We start from the raw sequence: 25,942 nt of genomic DNA on the forward strand, positions 1-25,942 counted from the left end.
CGCCACACAAACTGGAAACTTCACTTAGCCTCCACTGGCCTACAGACTTTGCGCCAGTGTCTACAATAAATGCAATCGCTACTCACCAAATGACTGTGATTGAGATGGATGATGAAAACCAAGGCTCTTGCCTCACATGTGCAGCTCAGGAGATTCTCCTTGCGTCCATAAGGCAAAGATACTGCATGATACTGTTGATTTATTTACAGTGAAGTACTGTATTTTAGCATTACAGCATAGTTCTGTTAAACAGTCATGGGGTGTAATTTAACAGATTCCGATTAGAATTAACGGCAAAGTACTGTAATTTTAAAAACGGTGATACGATTGAAATCTTGTAGTAAATTTACAGCAATTGCTTGCAGTGTACAAGTCCCACCGCTTTCATAAAATTCATCATTGGATTCAGGACGACCCCTGCTACTCGGCTACGGTGGGCGGGAGGAGGCTCAGGCCCAAACAATGCTGACTGCAGCTTGAATTTATTCCTAGGTTGATGTAATACTCTGATAAATCAGTGGTATTTATTTCATGATTTTCACAGGAATAAATTAAGAATAAAATGCCAGTTCATGGTTAAGCTAAAATTTACATAAATTAGTATTATGAAGAAGATATTAAAATGTAGATCAAATTTGTTTAAAATTAGTAACTTTCAAAAAAACATCATTTCATGGGGTGTGAATGTCTTTCAAAAATGTTAAAGTAATTCTATTACGTTAGGTTACGTGCGTGAGTTCATGACCTTTAGTTTTTACACTTCCGGGAGAAACGCGCGCGAGGAAGAAGGAGCATCGTGTAATGGCGTAACGTTATCGGAGTTTGGAGACTGTGTGTCGTCGGAGAGGAGTTTTTATCGGGAACGGACTGTGAACTGTAATTGACCGACGTGATCGGAGTGCGTGAGTCGGATTCTCCGCCACCGATTGTGTTTTGTTGAGCACCAGGCAAGTCCAGTTACAGAAGCTAGCGGGAGCTAGGCTAACGCTGTCCACGCTGAAGGGAGACGCCGCTGCACGGACGGGACAGGAGCTTCGGATAGTCGCCTCGGGAGAGTGCCGTTAACGGCGGACGCGTCACTGCTGCCGACGGAGTCGGAGGACGGGTCGTGGTTGCCGACGGAGCCGGAGGATGTGCCGCTGCTGCCGAGTCACGGAGGTCTGTTGCTGCGGGCTGCTGCGAGCGGGACGGTTGCTGCCACAACGAGCGAGGGATTCATCGGCTGCGGTCCAGTATTGTTGACTTCACCGACACACGGGGGGATCTGGTAAAGGTTTCCATCATGAGCTCCAACTAAAGCGGGCCAACGAAAGTAAACAAGAGTGCACTCGAAATAAAATTAGACAGTTGAAAAAAAGACAAACAATATACCCCGGGGTTCTTTTTATTTTCTATAGTCTTGTTTATTCAAGGTTTGAATGTGTTTTTCTGCAAGCCTTTAATACATTTTCTAAACTGAAATCTTGTGTTGTTTCATTGAATTTGTGTGTTGTTACTGAAGCTTTACAGCAGAGTTTAAAGGTCAAGTGTATTCCCCATAGCCTCCAGTTGAATATTTAAGAGTGAGAATCATACATTGCCCTAGATTGATATTAATTATTCGAGATGGGACTTTTACCATACAAGATATTTGAAATGAGTTAAAGTGTTCCCTGTAAGCCTAAGGTGGGTTTTAATATTGGAGCCGGTGGTAAAAGGGTTACATTTAGAAATCTAAACCCCTGCTACCATGAGCACACATGGAAATAAAGACTCAACTGACCGCTCGGTCTACTTCAGCTAGCACACTGAACAATACTGTTGTTTACTTGCTAGCTGATAAGTGAGCAGCTGATGTTTGCAATAACATTGAAATAAACTAAAAATAGAGTCAATAGCTCAAATCCTATCACCACCAAAGGAGCCACGTCTTTAACACTTCAATCTCATAGCGACTCCTCAGGATTTCTTCTTCTCTCCATTGCATTTTGTAGGAGGCTCCTGCCGGTCCACACTGCCTTCCCCCTAACAGATTCAGCTACTGAGACTAAAGTTCGTTAGTAAGCTCAATGCATAAAAGTGACTTAATATTTGTTGAAAACTAAATAGGCGTGAAGCTGTAACCTCACATGAACACTCGAAGTCTAGATTTCAGCTGCATGTGAAGAAATCAGCATAAAATCCTTGTGTTGGTGTTTAAACCTGGACTACCAGAACCAGGCTAAGAGGTGTTTGTCTGTTAGCTGTGAAGCAAACTGAAACATGAAGGCTTTGAGGGTTTGTTCTCAACACAAAGAAAGATTCAATGCTCAAACTGCCAACTCTGTAAAAAAAATAAATAATTTTTTTTTTTTTTTACAAATCTCAGTTTATTTCTTCATGAAGATCTTAATGACGCAATCAGCACCAGAGCACTAAAGTTAAAATTAGTAACACTGTCACTAACGATGGATTTATTTGACCCAATGTAGTTTTCCTGATCAAATATAGTTTTCATCAAAATATTTTATTTTTATCATTAATTATTTCCCAATATGCAACGTCACATAAATGAAAAAATGGAGGACCCTATAAAATGACCTGACGTCAGTGTTCAAGGGTGAAGTCATTTTTGGAATGAAGAAGAGTTCATCCAGCTTTTTTTGCCTCGTGTCTCTGAACCAGCTCATTTGTTGTGTCCACGCAGAGAGAGAGAGAGGATAAATGTGATCGTGGAGAAGTCCTTTTGTTCTTCAACTTGTCCAACTTGATGGTGAGTCTCCTTTTATCAAGGATTACTGAATGCTTGTGTTATTCATGGCATTGTTAACACTTTATAAACCCTTCATTCAGAGCTGTAAAGAACCTTTAACCTCATATCCCAGACATCAAAGTGGGCCACTAACTGGTGAGATGAAGCTATGCTATGCTGCTACATTCTGAAGAGGTAAAGTAGCAGGTTCTGAGAGTGATGGCTAACCTGGATGTGTTCATCTCCTACTTTAATATCAGCGTCCCAACTTGGAGCTCTGACCACCTCCAGCTTTTTGTTCCTGTTTCTGCTTCAGTCAACAGGGAACTCAAACCTGCAATAGAATCATCAACAACAATGGAATAGAAAACAGAGGAAGACAAAATATCATAAACTTACAAAGCTGAGAAATGTTCATGAAGAATAAATGCACACATTATGATTGAGGCCAGAAAGTAAAACTCCACACCAAATGTATTTTGACATGTAGGGATAATGAACTTGAATGTGTTGAAATAGCAGATGAATGAATCCACTATCACACAACAAGATGATGACCCACTACCACAAGATGGCGTCACAGATCCTGATGCTCTGAGCAGGAAACACCAAGCAAAACATGACTAAAAAGCTCCTGTTGTTCCCTCCATGAAAAACTGTGGCACTGATGAGAAGAAGGATCCCAGCATCCTCTGAGGATCCATCGCCGCACCATTCGGTAGAAGGATGATCGGGTCGGCACCAGGAGAAACCCTTGTGTCTCCGATGCAGGGAAGATGGAGCACTGAAGAGGCCACATTGTGGCGTCCTGAAGAGGACATTTGGTGGAGCCTGAGACAGCAAACATCATGCCGCCCTTCATCAGAAGAACCACAGCACCAGAAGAAAGAATCCTGGCAGTGACGACAGGGAGGATCAGGGTGTCCTCCTCACCACAACCTTTAAACCTTCAAATGAACTTTCAAAAGCTTCAGAGTGGTGAATGATTTTTTTAAACCTTTTTTTTTTGTTTTTCCTTTAATTCTCATTCGTGCGATTGTCTGATTCATTAGAAATAAACACTGTCTGCTGGGTTTAAATTGACTGTGATTCTCTTTTTGCGTGCAAATTGAAAGTTATGCCAATAAAAACCACAAGTATTTGAAGACCAAAGGAAGAACCCCCAAAGTCAGGACCCTGAGATCAAAGTGAGCGCTCTGATCTCAGAGGTTTGGGATATTTCACATCCCATGGCCCTTCAAATAAGAGCCCTGTGTCACTGTCTAAAAGTTTTAAACCGTATTTGTTTGTGAAAATTAAAACCAGACGACCACTGTGGTCCTTTTTACACGGTAAGTAAAGCCCAGATGCCATGGTGGACCTGTTAGCACCCTGGACTTTGAATCCAGTGACCTGAGTCCAAGTCTCAGTTCCAGCAGGTTTCCTGCAGCCTTCAGAAGAGCTGCTATGTTTCTCTGTAGTTAACAAAGTGATGCTCTCAGCAGGTTGAGGGCACCACCAACAAGGGAGGTTATGAACCTCTGACTTGTAGGAAGAAGGTAGGAGATCTCCAACAGGATCCTTCTTTCCTCTGTCCTCCTTGGATCTCATGGATCATCACAGTCAAGTGGAGACCCAAGCTCCTGGATGGATGTGGCACTCAGGAATTGCTGAGTTTTCCAGTGGATTTTGTTCCATCCATGGTTCAGGAGCAGGATTGCTCCTGGTTAACCTTGTATCTGTGGACCCCAACTGTGTGTTTTTGAGAATTTTTCATGTCATGTCAAGAAATCAGGCTGGTGGGTTTTTCAATGAGAGAAATTCTGGTAACTTAATTAAGTGGCATGTTTGTTGAAGCAGTAATTAACTGATAAATTAAGGAAGGCGTGGCCAGTCTTTGCTCACAGGTCATACGATGTCGTTAGAAGGTCCTGAATAAATCTGGAGTTCCATGATTTCCTTGTGGTTCATGTTCCTTTTGGCAATGTAGTCTGGAACAAGAGCAAGATGAACCTCCAAATGTCAACAGTTTGGATTGCAGGTGATGTCAAGTTGTATTTTGAGGAAACTCCTCCTTGTGTTTGGTTCCATGGTGTAATGGTGAGCACTCTGGACTCTGAATCAGTGGTCAGAGTTCAAGTCTCAGGGGGATCTTCCTGTCTGGAATGTGTCCCATGGAACAAACTGATAAAGAGATATTATGAGGTTCTAATGTTCTGGTTCATTTCTTGTCCTTTAGAAAAATGAAATTAATTTCTTATTGCCATGAACACAGACTGTGTGTTTAATGTTAACAATAAATGCAACAACTCAGGAGCCAGTCGCTCCTGTGGAAAAATTCTACTTTGTCAATGAATTAATTCATTTCATATTGCAGTCTGCCACACAGTCTGAGGAGGCAAACGAGTTTCCCTGTGACGTTCCAACATCGGCCTGGTTTCCTCCAACATAGAGCAGCCACCAAAATCTAACTTCAAATGTTGGATCAAAGTCTACAGAAGAAATGCATTTTCTTTCAATTCACATTTTGTCCATTAACTTCATAATCAGAGTCACCATCTCATCACATGACTAAAGTTTGGGTTCTGTATTGGTGGTAAAATATCCTTCCATGCCCCTCACTAGTTTGCACAAAGAAAAGCATATTTTACTGGTTTCAAATCTCTTAGCGTGTTCTCTCTCTTAAACCAGCTGTGGCAGCTTTCATTGTGTGATTGATTTTAAAATATAAAGATGGAACAGAACCATTGGAATAAGATGTCAGGACATTTGAAGGAATGTAAATCTCCTGTTGAAATGTTGCAGTGTGCAGCTGAGACTCTCTGGCAGTGGCACAAGGAGCCACAATGGCAGAACCTGGACCCTCCTGGAGGAGAACCACAGGTGAGGGCCTTCTTGGCTCCAGATTGATGGAAATCAAGTGTCTGAGGCTGTTAGCAGCCATGAAGTTGATCTGGTTGGGCACTGGTATTTTTTCTTGCTGCAGCTCAGGAGTGATTCAGGAGAAGAGTTTCAGAACAGCTGAGGTTTGCCTTTTTTGCCTTTTTTTGTAGTGATTTGGTTTGATACAAATAAAACTGACTTGACTTGATTTGGTGCCTCATGAAGAGAAAATCTGGCCACAAATGTTGGACAAGAGTGTTTGTGGAAGGGTGATTTTTTTTTTTTTTTTGCAGTGTTGTAAGTCACTGTAACTGCAGCTAAAAGATTGAACTTTCTCCAAATGTCCTCAAGATGGTTTCCAAATGACATCAGTTGTCACAAGAGAAAGTCTGCATGCAAACACACTCAGGTGTGCCCAGCTATTCTTATTAGAACATTCCATCGACTTCATTCTATGTGCAGCCTAACCTTAATCTTAATCTTAACCAAATGTATCTTAATCTTTATTTGAAACTAAACTCAATCCAGACCTTGACTCTGAAATTCATGCAAGAACTGACAAACTGCGTTGTGTTGCATCAGGGCCGGTCTTTGGTCCCCATGAGGAAGAGGACTCCTGATCAGTGTTGATGATGGAAATGGTCTCCAGCACGATAAATCAAGAAATACACACACGCGTAAACACACACAGTGACCCTGCATGTCGTTTCTGTCCAATTTAAATTTTCATTCATTACCCAGAACCTCTCAAAAGCCCTGAAGAAAAAATTGAATATTTGGAGTTTGAAAGCCATAAATAACATCCATATCATATCGTCCATGTCATCTGATCTCATCTTTGTTTGTTGTTTTGAAAGACGGACAAATTGGTACTTGGTCAAAAAAGAACTCTGGGAAAATGATCCTGCTTTCAGGGAGGTCTTTGGTGAGTTTGCTAAAATTGCAGAGAACCATGACGGAACCAAGCACAAGGCTGCTGCCCTCTGCATCACACGCTGCACTTTGTAGTGTTTGAACTGAATGTGAAGGGTCTGACATCATCACACCAGTACGACAAAAAGTGACCGTGAACCACAAGAAAACCTTCACTGATGAGTCTATGGATCTTATTGATCTGTGCCATTTTCTGATCTTCTTTTTCCGTCTTGGATTTCTTTCTTTGATCTCTAAATTTTGTGCTTTGGTGTCCTTGGTCAGTCTTTGAATTTCTGTTAAAAAAAAGAACTCACAGCATATTTCTGCAGACCATAGATAGGGATTTTACCAACTGCACCATAGCAACCCTTGTTGCTGCTGTGCCATTGAAAAGTAAGACAGCCTGGCAGCCAAGAAAAAACAGAAAAATGTCAACTTAAGATGTAATAAAGACGAGGAGGAAATGTAACCAACCTACAAAGATGGAGGGGAATTGAGACCCACATGTTTGCCATCCTTGATGAACTGTCCACTGGTGCAGGGGATGAGGTCATGGCGATGATCTGGGAGCCAGTCCTGGATGTTAAATGCCCTGATGATGGACAGTGTAGTGGCAAAATGTCTGGTCCACTGACTGAACTCTGCCACAAATGAGGAACAACAGTCAGCAAGGAATAGAAACGAAGAGGAGAAATGGAGAGAACAGAAAAAATGAGAGATCATGGAGGAAAGAGGCTGATATTTGCAAGTGTCCTGACTACAACACAGAAATCTAGAGAAACCATGACCTGGATTACTGAGGATCTCCACTGGCAGTTCATTTCTGTTGATCATAGGGCCATGCTGGGGGAAGCATGAATTCCCCCTGGGACTGACATTGTGGAGCAATGGTCACCTTTCCTGCTGAAATTGTCAATTCTTGTGCTTCGTTCTCTCCACAAAACCATTCCCTTAACGGAGCTCAAACCCCAGTTACAGCTGTGGGAGCCCAACATATGACACACTGGACCATCAGGAACAGCTTTGTGCTTTCAAACAACAGAGACGATACACAATGACTCACGGAACACAGGAATCTCTGGCCTCAGCTGACATGTTGAATTTCAGCAACACTTCATGATGCTGAGCAAACCAATGAGAAGATGAAGGAGGCCGTCAACTCCTTCAAGCTCAACATCTACGCTGCTTTACCCAGGAGGTCAGGAGGTCAAAGCAGAACCTGCACCCTCCTCCTCTGATGTTTACTCCACACAGAAATGAGGGGTCAGTTCAGAAAAGTCAGCTGGACTCTGGGCAAATCTTTTCATTCAGTCAATTGTCTCCACCAACTTAAATATGGGTCTAGACCTGCACAGGTTCCAATTTGTGTCTTGGTCCCAAGGGTTTGTTGAACCAGAGAAGCTTCAACTGGTGACGCTCAGCCAACCATGCATGAAGGTCAAGCTGCATTATCTGCTGTGCTCATTAGCAGGGGAATTAGCTCAAATGGTAGAGTGCCAGTTTAGCATGTGAGCGGTAGAGGGATCCATGGCCTCATTCTCCAGAATACTTTAGCTTGTTCTGTTGATCAGAGGAGCTGCTGTGTGATGAATGCTGATGTTTGTCCACTGCTGTGATAAAGTGTCACCCTGTTACTGATATGTGAATGAACACCTGCTCAGTGCAAAGCTGCAAGGAAACCAGGGACTTTGAACCACACAGTGAAAGAGTTTGTCACCAGCCTTTAAAATTCCCACCATCTCCTGAATGTGGAGCAACTTGTCCTGCCAAAACTGTCACCTCTACCATTCTTAATAACACCTGTCCTGACAGCCAATCAAGCTCGAGCTGCAGCGGTGAAAGCGCCGAATGCCAGCCACCATACACAATGACTCAGGCAACACAGGAATCTGTTGACTCAGCTTGAGGAGCAGAGGGTCCACCAAGACAAGCATACACCTTCATTCTTGATTCTTTATTTCAAGGGTAGCCCCTTGAGATGCACCATCTCATTTTGGAGGAGGTCCTGACAAATAATGACCAACAATAATACAAGTAGATTCTAAACAAAAGACCAAACATTTCAAGACAAGGATACACACATCATACACCCAGGTACAGGCCAACAATGTTCCCCAAAGCCAAACCCCATCACTCACCATCCAGTATTATACAAAGTATGATCAGAGATCCCACTGCAGAATAAGAGTGGGCCTGTGTACCCATACTCATACATTTCAACACCCATCTAAATAAATACTGCTTACATGCACCATTAAAGTACACAATGCATATTCATACACAAATATCCACATATGTACAGTATAGAGAACAAACAAGAACAAGTACAGAGTGAATCCTGGAGAGAAAAGGTGAGGTGCATCAGAAACAAGAGCAGATGTTTGAAAATGCTTGATGATTTGAAGATGAGAAAGGAAGTGAGAGACCGAAGTGAGGAGGAAAGGTTGTTCCAATCTGATGGAGCTTTAAATACAACCGGTCAAAGCAGAAGGCCGTCCCCACTGATCCTGGATCTGCTCGACATTCCTGTCTGTTAAAAGGAAGGTTTTCATCACCGCTGTTGCAGGATGTGCTTGTTGATGGAGAATTGTTGGGTGTAGATTCATTGAAGGAGTTTGGTGCTGGACCTGCTCTACTAGTAAAGAGTCATGAGAGAACTTTTGTTGTGATTTGGTTCCATACAAATAAAAATGACTTGACTTGATTTGGTGCCTCATGAGGAGAAAATCTGGGCACAAAAGTTGGACAAGAGTGTTTGTGGAGGGGTGATTTTTTCTTTTTGCAGTGTTGTAAGTCACTGTAACTGCAGCTGAATGATTGAACTTTCTCCAAATATCCTCAAGATGGTTTCCAAATGATAAAATTGACTTGAGGAAAATATGAATGTGCGATGACCAGTTTCTTTGCTGATTCTAGGCAGACATAGAAACAAATGATCTCTACACTCAAGGTTGCATTGTGAGCTGAAAGGAATTGAAAGTTGCTTAAAGTATGAAGGGAAATTCAAGCAGACACATTTGAAAATAAATACTGACCAGTGGAGTTGTCTTTGTGTCACAATCCCTGTTTTGTTCACCAAAAATGTCTGCGTTTGGGTCTCCCTCACCATCCACAACCCTCAATCCTGACACTTTGGGAATCATACATTAAATAATGATGGGTTCAATCCAAACACCTGAGCACAAATCTACAAAGACTATTATATCAGACATTGAGAGGACAAAGATTGATGTCTGAATGTGTTAGGACCGGCTCAGAGGTGCAGCAAAACCTAGTAGCAGCAAATCAACATTTATTGAAGTAAATAATCAACCATATGAGGTGTGGAAGGGCTGCACGGTGGTGCAGTGGTCAGCACTGTGGCCTCACAGCAAGAAGGTTCCGGGTTTGAGTCCCGGCTCTGGCACGGGATCTTTCTGTGTGGAGTTTGCATGTTCTCCCCGTGCCTGTGTGGGTTCTCTGCGGTACTCCGGCTTCCTCCCACCGTCCAAAGACATGCAATTTGGGGACTAGGCTACTTGGGTTCTCTAAATTGACCATAGGTATGAATGTGAGTGTGAATGGTTGTTTGTCTCTGTATGTTGGCCCTGCGATGGACTGATGACCTGTCCAGGGTGAACCCCGCCTCTCGCCCGTAGCCACTGGGATAGGCTCCAGCCCCCCGCGACCCTTACTCGAAAGGAATAAGCGGAAGGTGTGGAAGTCAGTGTCAGCAGTGGAGGTGAGTGTGTGGATGTGATGTCAATGTTTACTGCATGTTGTTGGTGGAAAACAAGGAAAAACAAAAGGACAACAACAGCACGCCGACTGAGCACAAAAGGGAGACAAATGTGTGGGAAGGCGGGGTTAAACAGGCCTAACTGGGAACGCTGGCCTGGTCCTCCCAGTCAGCCGAATGACCAGGCTGCTCCAGACCTGCAAAGACACAAACACACCCACCAACAGGACCCTGCACACAGAACACTGCATAGGACCCCAGGCCTGGGGCCGTCACCAGTGTTCCCATAGAAACCACCAGCGGAGTCCAATATGAGGATCATGAACTGTGTTATCATACTTTTCTGGACTTCTTGTGGAAAAAGTCAACAGAACAACAAACGTAATTTTAGCCCACCAGATATTTGCTTGGACACTGAGTTCATGTGAAATTTAAATGACAGCTGAGAATCACGCCAGAGGCCTGGATATTCAAAGTCTTCAACTTTTGCTTTTGTTGTTCCATCAAGAAAGCCAATGAGCCAGTTAGTTGACAACCAAGAATCAGGTCAAACGGAAAACAACATACGATATGAGGTTTTTCTTGTTTCTTGATGGGCAGCCAAAAATATTTTCAGCATTGGATCATTAAAGTCTGTTTCATTTCTGATGTCGTGTTCAAAAATAATTGCTCACCTAAGAGGATTCTAAAAAGTCAGACTTTCTCAGTGATATTCTCTTCTCAGGCTTTCAAATCTTTTAAATTTCCATTTTCCACAAGTGAGTAGAAAGTTGTTACTCTCTTTGAATCCAGGATTTAAATCTAGGGTTCATTTCATGAGGCTTGAACCCTGGATTAAAAGCACATCATTAAATGACTTGTAGTGATATTCTCCTGTTAACATTCCAAATTATTCATTGAGATTTGGACTTTATGGAAACATTTTTCCAGATTTTGATGGGCCAGTACAGCAGGAACTGGGGCTCATTCATGGTGTGGTTTAAATTTGAGCCTGGGTTTCTTCCCCTGCAAGATAAATCTGGAAAGCATTTTGTTCAATTCAGAAACGGTTTTGAAGGCAATTTCTCCAGTTGGTCCTGGAACTAGAAAGAGATTTTGTGGTAGGACATTTATTTTTACTCTATCAATCCTGTGACTCAGACTCAGAAAGGAAATGGAGTTCCATCTTCTTCTATCATCTTCAAGGAGTTCTGGCCCCAATCCAGGTGGAGGTTTTCCTCCATGTGTTCTGGAGGTGAGTGATTAAAGGTCAGAACCTGTGTTTTAGAATGGAGAATTAATATCCAGCAGAGCTTCCCAGTGTTTCAAAGAGTTTTATTAATGCAGGTCCTGTGTTAGGGGGCTCACTTCAATATGTTAAAACATCATCAGCGTCCAGCGCCACCTTGTGTTCTTCTCCATTTATGTGGACACCTTTAATATTTGTGGTCTCTCTCAACCACTGTACGAGGGGCTCGATATGAAGAGCTGGAAGCAGCAGGAACTGGGGGGGCATGTCTCAGAGTCTGTCTTTTATTTTTTGTCCTGGTCCTGGTCTGGGGGGACCAGGGCCACACACGATAGAGAGAGAGCTCCCTCGCCTTCCACTCTCAAGAAAACCAGCCAACTTCACGGTCAAAAGACAAAGTAGCAGTTTATTTAGCTTCAGAGGTGAGCAGTGCCAACACAACAAACCAAACTAACCAAGATCCCTACCTGTCCTGCAAGAAAAACCAAACTCCTCATCCAGAAACAGGAGAAAAAGGACAGGAAAATAACAAAGCTTCTCCCTCCTACTGCTGCCACTGAAAAACCAAAAGTACCATCAACAATTATTTACTAATGATTGACTTCTCCAGAGGTTTCACAAATGGCTCACAGGACACTAGGCTGCTCCATGAGTTACAGAAATGTCACTGAGCTAGAAAACACTTGACACATGGTTGGCAAGGAGGGAGGCGGGGTCATGTCTCATGGTCTCTCTTATTTTGATATCTCATTTGTGTCCTGTTCTTCCTGTTTTAGTTTGATGTCGAACGTCCCCTCTCATTTTCAGGTTACTTCACTTGCCCTTGTCTTCTGTTTGCCTGAGTCTCTCGGTGCATCTGAATAGACGTCAGGACTCTGAGAGGGAACGACCTCAGCAGAGACTCCTCTATTTAGAGGAAAGGAGAGCTGAGAGAACACTTTTTTGACATCATTCAACATCCTCAGGGACGATCGTTTACAAAGTTCTATTTAATATACGACACATAAAATCACACCACATGAAGCAGGCTAATGAATAATAAATCAAATATAAAAATGCTTTCTTTTAAGATATAAAATATCTTGTGAATATCTGGAGCTTAATTCCAGCAGCAGACCTCCTCAGGTGATGGAATTTATATTTGACATGTTTACCATTAAATGAGACACATTTGCAGTCCATTGAAATCTACATGTGTTCATGGTGAGTTGATTTAAAAACATGAGCTGACAGAATCTACGTTTAGGGAGGAACCACCATATCCAGGGGTCTGGACCTCACCGCCTCCTCAACAGCAGCTTGAGATTCAATGTCTTTGTCTCAGGTGAAATCAAAGAAAGAATTCTAAGATCAAACACAAAACTCTGAGATCAAAGGTTGAAGTTCCCCAAGATTCAATTTTAGCTCAGACCCTCTTCAAGGTGGAACCAGCAGAGGAGCTCAGTAGAGACAACTGGACAGCAGCAGGACAGAACAGAGGCTCTCCACAATGGAAGGAGACAGGAAACAGGTTTGGACCATCTGGGCTTCTTTCCCCTTTGATGGTTTTTAAAACATTGAAGGAAATTGTAAAAATCAACATTGTGTTTAAATCATGATTTCTAGTTGAGAGTATTTGCTCATCTGTTCCAGAAGCTTCTTCTAGAGTTGACCCTGAATGAGTGGAGGGACCTTTTTGATCATCAGGACTGCTTTTTGATGCCCTGATGGTGCATCGGGTCATCATGGTGCTCCACCATCTGCAGGGGTTCCGGGACTGTTGTGGTGTTTGTGGGAACTGCAGGGAGAAGCTGAGAACTGGAGAGGAAGTCCTGCACTCCAGCAGACCTCTCAACACCTGCAGCATTTTTTCAGCTCCACCAAACCCAACATTCACTGCCTCCTCATCATCTGAGCATCAAAAGCAGCTCAGACCTGCTGCAGCTCAGCAGACCTCAGCCATTTTTAGGATGTCTCAATGATTCTCCTTCACATGATTTTCATTCAGAAACAATAGAATTGTCAAATACCACAACAGTTTTCAGCTTGCTGGTAAACAGTATTTCAACTTCCATTCCACTGTGTAATGGCAGTGACTGATGTGTACGATATGCAGTACTAATCAAGTACAGCCCTGACTGATACTTTATCTCCAATGCTAGGAAGGATAAGAATGTTGAAATGGACCAAGCAGGAATAGAATCTCAAGTCATGTCTACTTTACTGAGCAGCACTCAGTTAATTTCAGGAAACACAAGACATTTTGACCACATGTCAATGAAGTAGTCAGCAAAATAAATATGACACTAAACAGTAGTTGAGGGAGAGCAGAGCTGGAAATAAGACATTACTGGGAGGGCAATAAATCTAAAACACGCAGAACCAGAACTCAGCCACAGCTTTCTGTCATTTTCTGTCTCAAATACTTCACAAGCTTCAACTTGGTCCAAAACCTGCTCACCTCTCTGGGTGTCAAGTTTGTCTGCACCGTCTGACCAAACTTCATCAAATGTGTGAATTTTATTTCCTGCAGATGAAATCTGGGCCGTGTTGATTGCAAGAAGAAAAAAAAGTGGGAAAATAATGGAGTCTTTGCCAGAAGTTCCTTCTGGCTCAGGCCCTAAAAAGTGCTGTCAAGTCACATTAGAACCAAGCTCTGGACCAAAGTCTGGTGCTTTTTCAATTTTCAGTCAGTGAGTAATGTTCTATTCATTTATGTAACTCTATCTTACATTGATACAGAGAGTTGTTTTTAATCTTTTAAATCATGTGACCATCATTATAACAGCTGTTGACCTTGTTTGAACTATTTGATGGTGCTAAATAGTGCCAGCTTGCTAACATTTACGAGCTAACGTTAGCTAGCTAGCTAATATTATTTTCTAACTTCAGGCCTTAAATTTGGGATTGATTGTGGAAATTTTTCACTTCATCTTTGTGAGCCCAAGGTTTTGTATTGATGATGTCATTGTAACTGCCTTTCTGATTCTTTGCATACATAAAATTAAAATACAAATGTTAGCCTGCTCTTGTTTGTTCCCTCAGCTGCAGGTTTGACCACTGGTAGCTTAGCTAACTGTTAACCAATGAATGTTTAATTGTGTGAGTTTTTCCTTTCAGTTTTCCATGATGGAAGACAACTCAACACAGGTGGTTTCATCACTTTCAGTTGTCTGAAGATTGGAGCACCACGAACCCAGAGGCTGATTCCTGAAACCATCAATAAAACTCTGCATTCACTTCTTCTGAATGTTAAATGATGATCATTTGATTTATTCTTCTAGAATCATCTGAACAAACCCTCCCTCAACACAGTGAAGCAAAACTCTTTGGCCTTCATCTGACAGGATGAGTTTCTTTTCCCAGTGATTCCATTGATAAAGTGAAAGCTTTGCAGCTCTCACTGGAAAGTCCTGAGGCTCGTCCCATTCTGAAGCAGGCAGTTGCTCCCTGCCAGCCGACACTTTCACTCTCTTGTGTAGGAGTGAAGAACAAAATCAAAATAAAGAATCATCACTCTTTCATTGGGGCTCCTTTCTCCTTGTTCTGATACAGAAATTCAACAGCTTCTATCATTTAGTTTCCAGGAAATGTTGATGACACACTGGGATTTTTTGTTCTCCTGCTGTCACTGTCAAGTGCCAGCTTAACATGTGAGAGGTAGCAGGATCCATGCATGTGTTCATGTTTACAGCAGACAAGGAGGAAACCTTGGAGGATTTCAGGGACTTTTATCAATGGTTCACACTTCAGGTGTGAAAGCTTCTGAGTATAAAATTTTAAGTGAGCGAGCCAGGAGTTGAACCTAGAATCTTCTGACAGTAGTCAGTCATGCTATCCATTGCACCACCAGCCCTGTGAAAACCTCTTAATGTTCATGTGTACTTGATTTTATAGACAATCCAAACGATCTGGTGGCATTTTCAGGGGACACAATGGTGCAGTGGTCAGCACTGTTGCCTCACAGCAAGAAGGTTCCAGATTTGAGCCCCAGCTGTGGAGTCTGCATGTTCTCCCTGTGTCTGTGTGGGTTCTCTCTGGTACTCCAGCTTCCTCCCACAGTCCAAAGACATCAAGAGAGGACGAGGCTGATTGATACTCTAAATTGACTGTAGGTGTGGCTGTGAGTGTGAATGGTTGTCTGTCTATGAGTGTTGGCCCTGTGATGGACTGGTGACTCATCCAGGGTGAACCCCGCCTCTTGTCAGAAGGCTGCTGGGATAGGCTCCACCCCCCCACACAAACCCTGACATATAATCAGTGGAGAAAAGGAAATTTATCAACACTCATGACTTCATCTGTTTTGAGAACTGAACTGGATATAAACTCTGAGAATTCAGAGTAAGAACCAGGAGGGTGGGACACAATAATAGATAGGAGTAAATGTGGAGTCTGGGTTCTTTTCTAGAATGTGGAGGCAATGACAGTCCTGCCAAGTGACATCACTGACATGAATGGATGACTTCAATCACATGAATGGATGACTTCAGTCATGTGACTGGATGACAGTGTAGATGCCAATGTAGAGGTTGGGGAAATAGTCTCTGAGAATCCAGCTTGAACCAACGCCCTCCTTGTTCTTCAAAAACCCAAACAGCGACCATCAGTCTCCCTCCAATCCTGTACTTGGGTTCAATGTTGCTGTTCCATTTAGCAGCAGTAGGTGTCGCTGTGATACCAGGTTCAGTTCAAGATTCCCAACTCCAGCTCATGATGGTGACCTCAGTGGCCACAGTGGCAGGGTAAAATGGCGCTTCAGTGGATCATGTGGATCAACTCATGTTCCCATCTCTTATGTTAACGGTCAGTTTTGACCCACGTCTTCAATCAGCTGTAAAATAAACTGAAAACAATTTTCTATCATCCAAGTTGTTTCCCATCTCTTGGTTTCCTTGTTAGGCTTCCTTATCATGGAAATATTGATTGGAATATTTTGTTGTGGGCCTCTGGACCTTTTTTAGTCAGTAAACCCTCGATTTCAGTTAAAAAATGATAAAGTGAACCTCAAGTAAATAATATAAATAAACAAAAGGTTGTTGTGTTTCCTCACCATTACTGAGGGGTGTTAGAACAGTCTTTTAGTTCTTTATTTTAATGTTATTAACTTTTGTAACATCCATGGTGTTATACATCAGTTTCAATTCTCATATTTACTTCAAGAAAAAGGGAAAAAAGTCTTTTTTTCAGCAACAGAACTTTAATACAAACTCAAAATGAAAAGCAGAACAAGCCAGAACCCAAAATTTTGATTTGCAAGGTCAAACAAACAACAACCAGTCAAGCAAATCAAACCAACAGAAACCAACTACTGGTTCAAAACCAGTAAAAAACAAAAACAGAGGAAAAGTCTCTGTGTGCAAGAACATGCATGTGTGTGTGTGTGTGTTTAGATGCGTGTGTGTCAAAAACTGACAACATGAGCCAACAGTGGTGGTGTCTGTCAAAGAGGTGGAGCTCTGTCCTTCACCTGCAAGATTTCAGCAGGCAGCTCAGGTCTAGTTTTCTTCACTGTGCCACCATGATAAGTTTCCTCCTGAGAAGTTCTTGTCCAAGGTCATAGCTGGTAAAAGAATTGTCACAGTGATACTGGGACCCTGCAGTCCAGTCGTCATATCCAGGACCACACTGGACATGGCCGTCTTTGTTTGTTTTGTTGTTGTGCAATGTGAGAGAACGTGACAGACCATTTTATACCAAAGACAGAATGTGTGTGTGTGTGTGTGTGTAACCATGTTAAATTCTTTTAAATAAATGTGTTTCAACCTGCTATTATTTGTATAAATTCTTTTCCTTAAATTCTTTTAAATAAATGTGTTTCAATCTGCTATTATTTGTATGCTGTATGATTTCTGAAACCCAAGACTAACTAAGGTACTGCAACCTAAAGTATGGTAATGAGGAGAATGATGAAAAATCCACAAGGTGATCAGAAAATAATAAATGTATTCAGGAAAACAAACCATCTCTGAACATGTGTGATTGAAATATGTCAGTGGGACTGGCAGAATCTGGCTTTACTACAAAGTGTCTAGTGACAACTAGTTTGGTGTGTAAAAAGACCGTGAGGCTGTTGCACATCACATTTTTTTTGAGGTTGTAAAGTGAGTGAAATGGATATAGAGCCCATGTGTGTGAGAGTCATGGGCTTACGGCCATACCACTCTGAACACGCCCGATCTCGTCTGATCTCGGAAGCTTAGCAGGGTCGGGCCTGGTTAGTACTTGGATGGAAGACCGCCTGGGAATACCAGGTGCTGTAAGCTTTTTTGTTTCATTGTGAGGAAAGGGCCGCTTTGAGTCTTTGGGGACCAGCATGAGCGAGCTTCCCTCACACACCTTTTCTTGAAGCGCCCTCCACAGCTTTCGAATGGAATGTCATGCAGTGTGTAATTTGAAGTAGACAGATTGCAGATGCAGTACTTTTCTCTGGATGACATCAACATTCTTTTCTTTGTATTGACAGGACAACTATTTGGTGTGTAAAAAGACCGTGAGGCTTTTGCACATCATATTTTTTTGAGGTTGTAAAGTGAGTGAAATGGATATAGAGCCCATGTGTGAGAGAGTCAAGGGCTTACGGTCATACCATTCTGAACTCGTCTGATCGCGGAAGCTAAGCAGGGTCGGGCTTGGATGGGAGACCGCCTGGAAATACCAGTTGCTGTAAGCTTTTTGGTTTCATTGTGAGGAAAGGGCAGCTTTGAGTGTTTGGGGACCAGCATGAGCGAGCTTCCTTCACACACCTTTTCTTGAAACGCCTTTCTGCAGCTTTGAAATGGAATGTCATGCAGCGTGTAATTTGAAGTAGACAGATGGCAGATGCAGTACTTTTCTCTAGATGACATCAACATTCTTTTCTTTTATCGACAGGACACCTATTTGCCGTGTGAAAAGACCGTGAGGCTGTTGCACGTCACTTTTTTTCTAAGGTTGTAAAGTGAGTGAAATGGATATAGAGCCCAGGTGTGTAAGAGTCAAGGGCTTACGGCCATACCCCTCTTAACACGCCCGAGCTCGTCTGATCTCGGAAGCTAAGCAGGGTCGGGCCTGGTTACTACTTGGATGGGAGACTGCCAGGCAGTCCAAGTTGCTGTAAGCTTTTTTGTTTCATTGTGAGGAAAGGGCAGCTTTGAGTGTTTGGGGACCAGCATGAGCGAGCTTCCCTCACACACCTTTTCTTGAAGCGCTTTTCTGCAGCTTTGAAATTGAATGTCATGCAGCGTGTAATTTGAAGTAGACAGATGGCAGATGCAGTACTTTTCTCTCGATGACATCAACATTCTTTTCTTTTATTGACAGGACACGTATTTGGCGTGTAAAAAGACCCTGAGGCTGTTGCGCATCACTTTTTTTCTGAGGTTGTAAATTGTGTGAAATGGATATAGAGCCCATGTGTGTCAGAGTCAAAGACTTACGGCCATACCACTCTGAACACGCCCGATCTTGTCTGATCTCGGAAGCTAAGCAGGGTCGGGCCTGGTTAGTACTTGGATGGAAGACCGCCTGGGAATACCAGGTGCTGTAAGCTTTTTTATTTCTTTGTGAGGAAAGGGCAGCTTTGAGTCTTTGGGGACCAGCATGAGCGAGCTTCCCTCACACACCTTTTCTTGAAGCGCCCTCCACAGCTTTGGAATGGAATGTCATGCAGTGGTTAATTTGAAGTAGACAGATGGCAGATGCAGTACTTTTCTCTAGATGACATCAACATTCTTTTCTTTGTATTGACAGGACACCTATTTGACGTTTGAAAAGACCGTGAGGCTGTTGCACGTCACTTTTTTTCTGAGGTTGTAAAGTGAGTGAAATGGATATAGAGCCCATGTGTGTGAGAGTCAAGGGCTTACGGCCATACCACTCTGAACACGCCCGATCTCGTCTGATCTCGGAAGCTTAGCAGGGTCGGGCCTGGTTAGTACTTGGATGGGAGACCGCCTGGGAATACCAGGTGCTGTAAGCTTTTTTGTTTCATTGTGAGGAAAGGGCCGCTTTGAGTCTTTGGGGACCAGCATGAGCGAGCTTCCCTCACACACCTTTTCTTGAAGCGCCCTCTGCAGCTTTGGAATGGAATTTCATGCAGTGGTTAATTTGAAGAAGACAGATGGCAGATGCAGTACTTTTCTCTCGATGACATCAACATTCTTTTCTTTTATTGACATGACACCGATTTGGCGTGTGAAAAGACCCTGAGGCTGTTGCGCATCACTTTTTTTCTGAGGTTGTAAATTGTGTGAAATGGATATAGAGCCCATGTGTGTCAGAGTCAAAGGCTTACGGCCATACCACTCTGAACACGCCCGATCTCGTCTGATCTCGGAAGCTAAGCAGGGTCGGGCCTGGTTAGTACTTGGATGGAAGACCACCTGGGAATACCAGGTGCTGTAAGCTTTTTTATTTCTTTGTGAGGAAAGGGCAGCTTTGAGTCTTTGGGGACCAGCATGAGCGAGCTTCCCTCACACACCTTTTCTTGAAGCGCCCTCCACAGCTTTCGAATGGAATGTCATGCAGTGTGTAATTTGAAGTAGACAGATTGCAGATGCAGTACTTTTCTCTGGATGACATCAACATTCTTTTCTTTGTATTGACAGGACACCTATTTGGCGTGTGAAAAGACCCTGAGGCTGTTGCGCTTCACTTTTTTTCTGAGGTTGTAAAGTGAGTGAAATGGATATAGAGCCCATGTGTGTAAAAGTCAAGGGCTTACGGCCATACCACTCTGAACACGCCCGATCTCGTCTGATCTCCGAAGCTAAGCAGGGTCGGGCCTGGTTAGTACTTGGATGGGAGACCGCCTGGGAATACCAGGTGCTGTAAGCTTTTTTGTTTCATTGTGAGGAAAGGGCAGCTTTGAGTGTTTGGGGACCAGCATGAGCGAGCTTCCCTCACACACCTTTTCTTGAAGCGCCCTCCACAGCTTTCGAATGGAATGTCATGCAGTGTGTTATTTGAAGTAGACAGATTGCAGATGCAGTACTTTTCTCTAGATGACATCAACATTCTTTTCTTTGTATTGACAGGACAACTATTTGGTGTGTAAAAAGACCGTGAGGCTGTTGCACATCACATTTTTTTTGAGGTTGTAAAGTGAGTGAAATTGAAATAGAGCCCATGTGTGTGAGAGTCATGGGCTTACGGCCATACCACTCTGAACACGCCCGATCTCGTCTGATCTCGGAAGCTTAGCAGGGTCGGGCCTGGTTAGTACTTGGATGGAAGACCGCCTGGGAATACCAGGTGCTGTAAGCTTTTTTGTTTCATTGTGAGGAAAGGGCCGCTTTGAGTCTTTGGGGACCAGCATGAGCGAGCTTCCCTCACACACCTTTTCTTGAAGCGCCCTCCACAGCTTTCGAATGGAATGTCATGCAGTGTGTAATTTGAAGTAGACAGATTGCAGATGCAGTACTTTTCTCTGGATGACATCAACATTCTTTTCTTTGTATTGACAGGACAACTATTTGGTGTGTAAAAAGACCGTGAGGCTGTTGCACATCACATTTTTTTTGAGGTTGTAAAGTGAGTGAAATGGATATAGAGCCCATGTGTGAGAGAGTCAAGGGCTTACGGCCATACCATTCTGAACTCGTCTGATCGCGGAAGCTAAGCAGGGTCGGGCTTGGATGGGAGACCGCCTGGAAATACCAGTTGCTGTAAGCTTTTTGGTTTCATTGTGAGGAAAGGGCAGCTTTGAGTGTTTGGGGACCAGCATGAGCGAGCTTCCTTCACACACCTTTTCTTGAAACGCCTTTCTGCAGCTTTGAAATGGAATGTCATGCAGCGTGTAATTTGAAGTAGACAGATGGCAGATGCAGTACTTTTCTCTAGATGACATCAACATTCTTTTCTTTTATCGACAGGACACCTATTTGGCGTGTGAAAAGACCGTGAGGCTGTTGCACGTCACTTTTTTTCTAAGGTTGTAAAGTGAGTGAAATGGATATAGAGCCCAGGTGTGTAAGAGTCAAGGGCTTACGGCCATACCCCTCTTAACACGCCCGATCTCGTCTGATCTCGGAAGCTAAGCAGGGTCGGGCCTGGTTACTACTTGGATGGGAGACTGCCAGGCAGTCCAAGGTGCTGTAAGCTTTTTTGTTTCATTGTGAGGAAAGGGCAGCTTTGAGTGTTTGGGGACCAGCATGAGCGAGCTTCCCTCACACACCTTTTCTTGAAGCGCCTTTCTGCAGCTTTGAAATTGAATGTCATGCAGCGTGTAATTTGAAGTAGACAGATGGCAGATGCAGTACTTTTCTCTCGATGACATCAACATTCTTTTCTTTTATTGACAGGACACGTATTTGGCGTGTGAAAAGACCCTGAGGCTGTTGCGCATCACTTTTTTTCTGAGGTTGTAAATTGTGTGAAATGGATATTGAGCCCATGTGTGTCAGAGTCAAGGGCTTACGGCCATACCACTCTGAACACGCCCGATCTCGTCTGATCTCGGAAGCTAAGCAGGGTCGGGCCTGGTTAGTACTTGGATGGAAGACCGCCTGGGAATACCAGGTGCTGTCAGCTTTTTTATTTCTTTGTGAGGAAAGGGCAGCTTTGAGTGTTTGGGGACCAGCATGAGCGAGCTTCCCTCACACACCTTTTCTTGAAGCGCCCTCCACAGCTTTGGAATGGAATGTCATGCAGTGGTTAATTTGAAGTAGACAGATGGCAGATGCAGTACTTCTCTCTAGATGACATCAACATTCTTTTCTTTTATTGACAGGACACCTATTTGGCGTGTGAAAAGACCCATAGGCTGTTGCGCTTCACTCTTTTTCTGAGGTTGTAAAGTGAGTGAAATGGATATAGAGCCCATGTGTGTAAGAGTCAAGGGCTTACGGCCATACCACTCTGAACACGCCCGATCTCGTCTCATCTCGGAAGCTAAGCAGGGTCGGCCCTGGTTAGTACTTGGATGGGAGACCGCCTGGGAATACCAGGTGCTGTAAGCTTTTTTGTTTCTTTGTGAGGAAAGGGCAGCTTTGAGTGTTTGGGGACCAGCATGAGCGAGCTTCCCTCACACACCTTTTCTTGAAGCGCCCTCCACAGCTTTCGAATGGAATGTCATGCAGTGTGTAATTTGAAGTAGACAGATTGCAGATGCAGTACTTTTCTCTAGATGACATCAACATTCTTTTCTTTGTATTGACAGGACAACTATTTGGTGTGTAAAAAGACCGTGAGGCTGTTGCACATCACATTTTTTTTGAGGTTGTAAAATGAGTGAAATGGATATAGAGCCCATGTGTGTGAGAGTCAAGGGCTTACGGCCATACCACTCTGAACACGCCCGATCGTGTCTGATCTTGGAAGCTAAGCAGGGTCGGGCCTGGTTAGTACTTTGATGGAAGACTGCCTGGGAATACCAGGTGCTGTAAGCTTTTTTGTTTCTTTGTGAGGAAAGGGCAGCTTTTAGTCTTTGGGGACCAGCATGAGCGAGCTTCCCTCACACACCTTTTCTTGAAGCGCCTTTCTGCAGCTTTGAAATTGAATGTCATGCAGCGTGTAATTTGAAGTAGACAGATGGCAGATGCAGTACTTTTCTCTAGATGACATCAACATTCTTTTCTTTTATTGACAGGACACCTATTTGGCGTGTGAAAAGACCCTGAGGCTTTTGCGCTTCACATTTTTCTGAGGTTGTAAAGTGAGTGAAATGGATATAGAGCCCATGTGTGTCAGAGTCAGGGGCTTACGGCCATACCATTCTGAACTCGTCTGATCGCGGAAGCTTAGCAGGGTCGGGCCTGGTTAGTACTTGGATGGAAGACCGCCTGGGAATACCAGGTGCTGTAAGCTTTTTTGTTTCATTGTGAGGAAAGGGCCGCTTTGAGTCTTTGGGGACCAGCATGAGCGAGCTTCCCTCACACACCTTTTCTTGAAGCGCCCTCTGCAGCTTTGGAATGGAATTTCATGCAGTGGTTAATTTGAAGTAGACAGATGGCAGATGCAGTCCTTTTCTCTAGATGACATCAACATTCTTTTCTTTGTATTGACAGGACACCTATTTGGCGTTTGAAAAGACCGTGAGGCTTTTGCACGTCACTTTTTTTCTGAGGTTGTAAAGTGAGTGAAATGGATATAGAGCCCATGTGTGTCAGAGTCAGGGGCTTACGGCCATACCATTCTGAACTCGTCTGATCTCGGAAGCTAAGCAGCATCGGGCCTGGTTAGTGCTTGGATGGGAGACCGCCTGGGAATACCTGGTGCTGTAAGCTTTTTTGTTTCTTTGTGAGGAAAGGGCAGCTTTGAGTCTTTGGGGACCAGCATGAGCGAGCTTCCCTCACACACCTTTTCTTGAAGCGCCCTCTGCAGCTTTGGAATGGAATGTCATGCAGTGGTTAATTTGAAGTAGACAGATGGCAGATGCAGTACTTTTCTCTCGATGACATCAACATTCTTTTCTTTTATTGACAGGACACCTATTTAATTTGAAGTAGAAAGATGGCAGATGCAGTGTACTGGGCTTCTCTCTACTCCTCTCTCTCCTCCTATATGTGTCATACATTAATTATACTCATAGGTATTACTAACTTGTCTCCTTTTCTGGAGCCTTTTTGGCTCCTCTCATTCCAGATCTGGGTGGTGCTGGAGGAGGCTGCAGAGCTGAAGAGGCTCACGCTGCCACCCGTAGCTCCACCTACTCACATCACCGTCTTTCCATCAGTCTCTCTCTCTCTTTATCTCTGTCCCTCTCTTTCCTTCTACATATCCGTCTTCCTCCATTATCTGTTTTGTTCCTGTTCTCTTTCCCCCCAATCGGTCAAAGCAGAAGGCCGTCCCCATTGAGCCTGGATCTGCTCGATGTTCCTGCCTGTTAAAAGGAAGGTTTTTGTCGCCGCTTTTGCAGGATGTGCTTGCTGATGGAGAATTGTTGGGTGTAGATTCATTGAAGCAGTTTGGTACTGGACCTGCTCTACCTGTAAAGTGTCATGAGATAAGTTTTCTTGTGATTTGGTGCAATATAAATAAAATTAACTTGACCAGTGTCATTTGTGGTCTTTCGTTAATTGCATGCCACATGAAATTATTATTAGTCACTTTTATCTCACATTTGACCTGCAGCTACAGTCTCACAGTGGCAAGACGAGAACACTTCTACTTCTGATGATAACAGTTTGTTCAACAATGAACTTCATCCAGTACCATGTTGTTAAACACTGGAACACCAGCATAGCACCTGAACAGGGACTTTAACCCTGGACCCTCAGATTAAAAGTCTGATGCTCTACCGTCTGAGCTACTCAGGCTCTTCCTTCAGCATTTAGACAGGAAAAGAAACACCTGTGAAGGTCAAACTGCTGCTTTCTTGACTTGTTCAATCCTCCATGTTCAAGTCCACCATGCTTTTGATTGGTTCTGATTCTCTGTGGCAAAATCCAACAAGAGGCTCCAAAAATGTCTTGAATGTCATAAGAATGCACAGGACAAGATGTTCGTTTCCTTCATGTCTGCAGTTCCTCCACTGGAAAGTAAAGTCAATGCTGTTCCTCTGCTGAAACCTGGGATCGGACCAGGGACCTTTAGATCTTCAGTCTAACGCTCTCCCAACTGAGCTATTTCAGCTCTGAGGGAGGGCCCTGCTTCTCTCATTTTATAATCTCTTCCACTCTCACTAGAACTTAGAGAGGATTTGAGCTTCTGAAGTCATGACACATTGAACAGTTCGACAGGACCATTTTTGATGAATGTCTGAATCAAACAAGCCTCTTTTGTTTGTCTTCTTCCCAGTTGCCTCAACATTGTGTGAGCCAATAATTCCACATCTGTACCAGACACACCTCTGGTTGGTGGGTTTTATGGATCTTTCTGTTCTAACAGTGTCTTTTATCTTAAATATGCCACTTTCACATGAAAACATCAATAACAGGACAATATCAAAACTATTATTGCTGCTGTTGCTGTTGTTGGTTGTGTGTCTGTCTTCCATCCCCCTGTCCCCCTGTCTTTCTCTCTGCTTGTCTTTCACCCTCATCTTGTTCCCATCTTTTTTTCATTCTCTCCCTCATTTCTCTCTGTCTTTTGTCTTTTCTTCTCTATATTTGTCTTCTGCTGCTCCAGGATCAGCTCCTATCACACAGTGGTCCAGAACCATTATGAAGCCTGATCATGAATGTGAGCAAAGCTCTTGGAACAGGCCTGCTGCCACCACAACTAAGATCCTGCAGGTCACTAGAAACTCCAGTGTCCAGCTGAGAAGTGGACTTTCCTCTGATCTGTGGTGGTGCTGAGTTTAGCAAACATCTCCAACAAGAAGATGAAGGAGGCCATCAACTCCTCCAAGCTCAACATCTATACTGGCTTTACTGGGAGATCAGGAGGTCAAAGCAGATCTTCACCCCCCACCTCAGATGGTTTCTACTCACAGAGATGAGGGACCAGTTCAAACCAGCTACCTGGAGCTCCCTTAAGCCATTGTCCCCATCAGCTAACATCTGGATCTGGACCTGCACCGGTGCTGATTTGTGTCTTGAGTCCCCAGAGTTTGTTGAACCAGAGAAGCTTCAACTGGTGACGGTCGTACAACCAAGTGTGAAGGTGAGCC

At 43.5% G+C, this 25,942-nt stretch overlaps 9 non-coding genes and 4 pseudogenes across 9 annotated transcripts; 12 read left to right on the forward strand and 1 right to left on the reverse strand.

The window, feature by feature from the left end:
- The first annotated feature begins 17,556 nt into the window (after positions 1-17,556).
- LOC147263919 (5S ribosomal RNA) lies at positions 17,557-17,675 on the forward strand. The gene has a single exon (XR_015113775.1). It is a non-coding gene; the product is annotated as a 5S ribosomal RNA (ribosomal RNA).
- A 717-nt stretch (positions 17,676-18,392) lies between these two features.
- Positions 18,393-18,511, forward strand: LOC147263920 (5S ribosomal RNA; annotated as a pseudogene).
- Positions 18,512-18,821: 310 nt separating this feature from the next.
- On the forward strand, positions 18,822-18,940 carry LOC147263921 (5S ribosomal RNA). The gene has a single exon (XR_015114581.1). It is a non-coding gene; the product is annotated as a 5S ribosomal RNA (ribosomal RNA).
- A 310-nt stretch (positions 18,941-19,250) lies between these two features.
- On the forward strand, positions 19,251-19,369 carry LOC147263922 (5S ribosomal RNA). Its single transcript, XR_015113088.1, has one exon. It is a non-coding gene; the product is annotated as a 5S ribosomal RNA (ribosomal RNA).
- A 309-nt stretch (positions 19,370-19,678) lies between these two features.
- On the forward strand, positions 19,679-19,797 carry LOC147263923 (5S ribosomal RNA). Its single transcript, XR_015115562.1, has one exon. It is a non-coding gene; the product is annotated as a 5S ribosomal RNA (ribosomal RNA).
- A 310-nt stretch (positions 19,798-20,107) lies between these two features.
- On the forward strand, positions 20,108-20,226 carry LOC147263924 (5S ribosomal RNA). Its single transcript, XR_015113259.1, has one exon. It is a non-coding gene; the product is annotated as a 5S ribosomal RNA (ribosomal RNA).
- A 310-nt stretch (positions 20,227-20,536) lies between these two features.
- Positions 20,537-20,655, forward strand: LOC147263925 (5S ribosomal RNA). The gene has a single exon (XR_015113776.1). It is a non-coding gene; the product is annotated as a 5S ribosomal RNA (ribosomal RNA).
- Positions 20,656-21,373: 718 nt separating this feature from the next.
- On the forward strand, positions 21,374-21,492 carry LOC147263926 (5S ribosomal RNA; annotated as a pseudogene).
- Positions 21,493-21,802: 310 nt separating this feature from the next.
- LOC147263927 (5S ribosomal RNA) lies at positions 21,803-21,921 on the forward strand. The gene has a single exon (XR_015113357.1). It is a non-coding gene; the product is annotated as a 5S ribosomal RNA (ribosomal RNA).
- Positions 21,922-22,230: 309 nt separating this feature from the next.
- LOC147263928 (5S ribosomal RNA) lies at positions 22,231-22,349 on the forward strand. The gene has a single exon (XR_015115216.1). It is a non-coding gene; the product is annotated as a 5S ribosomal RNA (ribosomal RNA).
- Positions 22,350-22,659: 310 nt separating this feature from the next.
- On the forward strand, positions 22,660-22,778 carry LOC147263929 (5S ribosomal RNA; annotated as a pseudogene).
- Positions 22,779-23,506: 728 nt separating this feature from the next.
- LOC147263930 (5S ribosomal RNA) lies at positions 23,507-23,615 on the forward strand (annotated as a pseudogene).
- A 1,275-nt stretch (positions 23,616-24,890) lies between these two features.
- trnaf-gaa (transfer RNA phenylalanine (anticodon GAA)) lies at positions 24,891-24,963 on the reverse strand. Its single transcript has one exon. It is a non-coding gene; the product is annotated as a tRNA-Phe (tRNA).
- Between the last annotated feature and the right edge of the window lie 979 nt (positions 24,964-25,942).

The sequence above is a fragment of the Aulostomus chinensis genome, chromosome 4 (genome assembly GCF_037954235.1).
Source record: "Aulostomus chinensis isolate RoL2024-O1b breed Wild chromosome 4, RoL_Achi_v1.0, whole genome shotgun sequence".
Taxonomy (NCBI): domain Eukaryota; kingdom Metazoa; phylum Chordata; class Actinopteri; order Syngnathiformes; family Aulostomidae; genus Aulostomus; species Aulostomus chinensis.